Source organism: Carassius auratus, unplaced genomic scaffold (assembly GCF_003368295.1).
Source record: "Carassius auratus strain Wakin unplaced genomic scaffold, ASM336829v1 scaf_tig00037431, whole genome shotgun sequence".
Lineage (NCBI taxonomy): Eukaryota > Metazoa > Chordata > Actinopteri > Cypriniformes > Cyprinidae > Carassius > Carassius auratus.
The window spans coordinates 80,268-86,814 of record NW_020526381.1 but is presented as its reverse complement, the minus strand read 5'-3'; the positions used below and the strand labels follow the sequence as shown (position 1 = coordinate 86,814).

General features: G+C 34.3%; 1 pseudogene; it reads left to right on the top strand.

Annotated features, from left to right (window-relative positions):
• Positions 1–4,223: 4,223 nt before the first annotated feature.
• Positions 4,224–5,089, top strand: LOC113083234 (T-cell surface glycoprotein CD1a-like; annotated as a pseudogene).
• The last annotated feature ends 1,458 nt before the right edge of the window (positions 5,090–6,547 follow it).

The window sequence follows — 6,547 nt, the reverse complement described above, 5'->3', positions numbered from 1 at the left end:
ATACAGCAGCAAAAGCCATTACACAGAAAAAGAAACCTAAACCTAAAAATACCATTTTAAATGTAAAAGTTAAATAGATTTTCTTTGCACTTGTCAATCACCCTGAAATTAGAAACATAATTAAATTAGGCCTATTTATATTAGCTATTATTATTATTAAGTTTACAGAGTACGGTACTTTTGGTGTTGTAAACACTAGTGTTGTTGTATAATTTTTTTTCTAAACAAAACATATATATATTATCGATAAAAATCATTAGATTTTATTTTGCTGAGTGTGATATTGTGCTGACATCTTAAGGACTACCACAGCTGACTCCAAATGTTTTTTTATAGTCTGCATATTCAGTGTTGTGATTAGTGTACAGCAGTGATAGAAATTAATATTTTCCAGTAAGTTTAAATGGATTTTTACCTTTTATTAGCCTTTTTTTTTTCTAAAAGTGTGCATCATCTTTTCAGTTGAATACTTAAATTGAATCAGTCAATTAGAATAAGTCATTTGGGCTGTTACCAGTCCAAAATCAGTATTGACAAATTAATCTTCGCAATGCAGAGGAAACAAAAGCTGAGAAGGGACACTTTACACACTGTTTAATGTAGAACATGAATCTATGTTTAACCTGCAGTTACAAATACATTGATATTTTTTTGATATTTTAAACATAAGATGTTAAATAATGATATTTGAAATAATAATAACAATTAAAAAAAAAAGAAAATAAACTTTATCTGTGAATTCAAAACCGCCAGTGGACGGCAGCAAGTCACTGTTAATAAGTGAGTCATTGCGATAATTATCTGTAGATTTGAAGCCCAGGTAAGTCTGTTTTGTCACCACACACCACCACACCAAGACAAACTCAACTGGAATGGGAGAAAAGACTTCACTTCTGCAGGTCTCAGCATGTGCAGCTGATCAAATGTGAGCTACACTTACTGGAATTCGACACTCTCAGCATTTCCTGACCTGACCCGACCTGATATTTAGATTTATTATTTGTTTAGCATGGACAGCGGTGCGCAAACAGAAGCACACGCACACATATAGGCTACTATTCATATATATATATATATAAGTGCTCAGTCCCTGTTTGATGTCTTTGTGTGCACATCTCTGAATATATTTATAGATCATTAATAAATACATTTTTTCAGCATCTAAAGAAACTATGAAACAAGCTTTTTTAGCTGTTTCCAATATCGACAAAGAATTTGAGCTATTTGCAGAAGAAAATAAGAAAAAGACGAAGAAGAAAAAAATCCATTTATTTTTCTCTTTCAGTGCTTTTCATCTTTGCATGACATTGTTGTCACCTACACTTAAAACAATATTTCAGTCTAAATTTACATTTTATGTAGGCCTAATTCAGTTGCATAACCATTGTCCATCTATTTAAATTACATAGTTTTTAACATAAATCAATAAACTTAATGTGTTTCATATGCGTCAGTCATACGTGAATGAAACAGGTATTATGTAATAGGTCACAGCAAAGTCCCCACACTCAGTGTTCATGTGTTTCCACACTACAGTGTTAAAGTAACATTGAAGCAGTGTTGGAGTTAAGAAGATAATTATGTGATGACTGACCATGATGAACAGCTGCTGTTAACAAGCAGAATCACTGGAAAAAAAGAGAAACACAAGAACTGACTTCAGCCACAGCCGAAGAAATAAAAGCCATTAAAATTCTCAATATCTGATTAAACAACTCCTAAAACAGCTTTATTAGCTTCTCATTATTAGCCAGATTTACTTTGTGTCCGACTTCTAGAGAAGCTCTTATTGAGAATGAACAGAGGTTTAGCTGTTATATTCTTTCATTTAAAATCACCATCAAGGAGACCAGTTTTCCCAGTTGGGCTCTTGACCCTTGATTCTTTAGTGTTAATGTTATGCTGAGTGTTTTAACTGTGTTTTCATATAGAACACGTTTAGCTTAAAAGTTTTCTTCTGCAGCAATACAAAGACAGCAGACATCAAGGAGCTATCACAACAATGGTGAAAGTCAACAAAATGCTTTATGCTGCTGTACATGGAGAGCCTCCTATGCTGTAACCTAATGCAGCATGAAGCATTTTGTTGACTTTCACCATTGTTAAGATTCCTATGCTGAGGCAGGTTAGGGTGTTGGTCCTCGACCTATCCCAAATTTGACTATGAGATACAAGTCTACTGCGCAGTTCGCCTTAGTGTAGTCTGCTGAAGTGGGCATCAGTGGCGCTCTGGATCTCTTTAAACCTAAAATGACGAATGGGACACCATACGTACATCTCTTGGATTACACGAACGCGGGCGGACAACACTGCAAGTTTACATTAAGTGTCCTATTTGCAACAGGGTCGCTTCCGCAGTTAACTATATTACCATCTCAAAGGAACCAACTGTGATTCTCAAAAAATTTTGTTCTCAACATTCTCTGTGATTATCAAACCAGCTTATACAGGTGTTTCGTCCGCACCAAAATGAACAGACCCTGTGTTGTTATTATGAGTTTCTTTTTGGTTCCAGTTTTAGCAGGTATGATTTCACCGTAGCTATACTCGATAAGAAATATGTTTTGATTTATTTTGAATGTTCATTTGCTTGTTTATTTTAAACATAACGCCTTCGTGTGTACGCTCATTCAAATTTTTGTGTGTGCCAGTATGAGGGTTTCCTTGAGACTTTAGCTTACTACAATTAAATTTACGTTGCTAGCGGAGGTAAACTACGGGTGCTTTCATTTGTCGTTTTCCTTTCCTCGCGTTAGCTCTTCTCTGCGTCAACAAAGACTTCCACACATGATAAACCTGAACTTTGTTTCCATGTGCGAAATCGCCTTATATAGCCTACCCGCATTAATGATTCCCTACATTAGTCCAGTAATACAGTGTACTTGAAGGAGTGAATGTAAATGATTAAAACAAATTCGGACACTGGGCGCTCCTGAAGCATTGGCATAGATTGCCTTTTATAATTTGAAACTTAGCAAACTGTCTAGTAATGTATTGATCTCAAACGCTGTAATGGAAACTCACATGTACCTGTATAAACCTTAATTAAACGATTTAATAATCAGTTAAAAATAAATAGCTTATGTATCTGTACGATCAGTTTCCAGGTCATGGACTTTAGGACAGAGGAGCGAGGAAACATCTTAACTTTTAATTAGCTTTAAAAAAATAAAAAGAAGGCTCAAATTTGAGCTCATATTATTTGAGAAAGTACCGATTATTTGTAGTTTTAATAACGGATGTCCCATACAGGACATCTGTAGTTTAGTTCCAGCAGTATTGAAAGATTGATTGTTTAAATAATAATTCTCATTGATGTCTTATATTTTATTGTAAAGTGTTGTCATTATTCCAATATTACATTAAAATAAAGCCCCTACTAGTATCCACTGTCACTATAGAACCTCACACTGATTGACATGCTTTATCTGCTGTTTCAGGTTCTCATACTTTGATGGGGCTTGCAACATACATTACAGGAGAAGGAGCATTTTGTGCTTCACTTATGTTGGATGACATTACTGTAGGATATTATAATTCAGTAACAAAGATCTATGTTGCAAGAGGGAATGATACAAATGAAGATGATGTCATAGCTCCAAATTACCTCAAGATTGTAAGTGAGAATCTACTCGTTCATTTTATAGAAAGATCACATCGCCTGAGACCTGTCAACAGCACAGAAAGTAAAAGTAAGTTCAGTTGGCTAAAGTGATCAGATATTGCATGAATACTTTAGGTCACTGCATGATTGTGTGTGATCTTTTTGTTTGAAAGATATGTAAAAACATTAAGAAAATGATGTTAAGTAAAAAAGCATTTGGTTTTGTAACATGTACACTGTTAGTTTACAATAGATGTGATGAAATAATTCATCTGATTCACACTCAAAATAAACAATTTATTTGTTTTATTTTGCACATGGAGAAAAAACAAGTTTTGTCTCACAGGCCTACTTCATTGTGATTCAATTCACCCACTATTTAAACAATTAATTATATTAGACATTATTATCTATCGACAGGATTGATTAGCTAACTAACCACATGAACTGATGAGTCTCATAATCAAAAGAAAATTCTCACTTTCACTTTTCCTTTCAAAAAGTGCCACATTGCTGTGTGGATTATTCCGCTGTGGTGTCCCCTGATGGGAGCTTGCTGAAAGATAAACCTCAAAGGGCTGTGGCCAAATGTGTTGTATTTATTTCCTAACAGGTTATGAAGTTCATCAGGTGATGGTTCTTTGTGAACAGAGTGACAATAAACATGGACATATAATAAGCAAAACTGCTTACAGAGGCTCAGCGTTTGATGAGCGTTTTTTCGATGGCAATTTCACATATCAGGTATTTTCAAATTACACACAGTCAGAAGTAAACCACAAATTAGAATTGTCCAAGCAGCTTCATGAGAAGGTGTATTAACCTGCATGCATAAAAACACTGAAGAATTACCTTAAAAAGAGAGAAACTCAACTAAGCAGAAAAGGTATAACACAAACTGCCATCAATAGCCATACTTTTTTTTTTTTTTTTTTAGGTATAATTCCCTTATCACTAATTTTCTCTGCCCTTCTTTCTTTCTGTAGTAAAGCCCAGAGCCAGACTCCTCCAGAAAGCAAACTCAGATTCTGGAGGGTCTCGTGTGAGTTGTTTGGCAACAGGATTTTACCCTCGTCACATCAACCTGACCCTGTTCAGAGACGAGCAGCCTGTATCTGATCATGAGACAACTGGAGGAGATCTGCTGCCCAATGATGACGGGACGTACCAGATGAGGAAGAGTCTGGAGATCAGCAGAGCAGACAAACGCACATACACCTGCTCCGTCACACACCTCAGTCTGGACAACAAACTGGACGTCACTTTGGGTAATAAGCTCTCACAGAAAACACAATCTAACAATTAAAACAAACAGAATTGAAGTCAATCTCTCAGTCTGTGGCTGATGTTGCAGAGCTTGAACACGGGGAACCATTTAAATCAGTGATTCCTTCAGTTCTGACTGTTTTGGCTCTGATGTTGGTGTCTGGAGCTTCAACTGCAGTAAAGAGGTGTGAAAACATTGTTACAGAACTGTGTTTCTAAACATTTTGTGAACTTTTTTTCAGAATCGGAACCAGTTGAATCGTTCAAATCGACGATTTTCTTAGTGCTGATAGTTTTGGCTCTGGTTTTGGTGTTTGGGATTGGAGTCATCAAATGCAAGACGAGAAATCAAGGTAGGACAAAAAATGAAAATCAATGAAAATTAGTCTAAAATACTTGATTTTTATGAATAACACCCTTTTGATTTTGCTGCTTCTAGTAAGTAAATTGTTTAAACTTTTTTTTTTTAAGTATATTAATTGAATTTTATTATCTTTTTGCATATTCAGATCATTGATTAAACTTTTTTTCAGCATCTGCAGAACAAGAAACAGCAAAATAATCAAATTAAATATAATAACTTGAAGCTACATGGATCAACATTTTCAAACCATGAAAAAATGAGCTCTGACAGATCTTTATGATGAAAGATAATAAAGATATCAGATGTCAAGAGTAAAATGTGAGGATTCAAATGTCAAAGAGTTCAAAATGGTTAGTTTTTATGTTGTGGTCTGCACAAATCTTTTTAATTTAACACAATCTGTCAATTTGAAAGCGCCTTTCTGCACTTTAAATATAAGAATATTTCAATTGCTATTCTGAAATTTTAACACAGACCATAAAAGTGTTGTTTAAATCACCAATTCTAAAAACTTCAATTGAAATTATTGAATTCATTGACAATTTGTTGTATTTTCTGTATAGCAAATGAGTAAGACTTGTCTCTTTTGTTTTGTAATTGTGATTTGTCTTTTAGATTTTGGTCTGATATTAGTTCCTTTTTTTTGTTCAAAGAAATGTTAATCACTCTCTTTTCCCTCACTGTAGTCCTTGATTCTATTCAAAGGAAAACAGATCATAATTATTGTTTAGTTGTGCATATGTATGTTTTTTTTTCTTTTTTCTAATTTTCTTTTTTTTTTTCTCTTACATAGTGTCTTAAAGATCGAGATTGCTCTTATTTCTTGTGTATGTGTACTTAATTGTTAAAATTTATTGTAATGTTCAGAAAAGTTTGGGACATTCTGCGTGAGAGCACCCTCTGGCTTTGAGTATATGAAACATGTATTAGAGTACTTAACACTGTTGTCTTTTTGAATTTAAATCTCATTTCATTCACAGTTGCCCTTGAAAATGTCTACGTGAACACAATTGACTGAAAAAGTGCGGGGGGTGAATTTATGTCCCTCAGGTCCCCTGTGCATTCTGGGCCTTTGTGGAAATGTATTTCACATAATTTAAACTCATAAGCTTAATTGTTGAGTGATTTCCTGATGAACTGTGAACCATTTAACACTAGATGTTCAGATCTTTAATAGCAAATTATCGGTTGTATATAATAAAGAAACATTAATTTATAAAATAAGGAGCTGAAGTCATTAAAAAAAACAAAGCTAAAGTTTAACACACCTTTGTCTGGACAACAAACTGGACATCACCTGAGGTAATGATAAG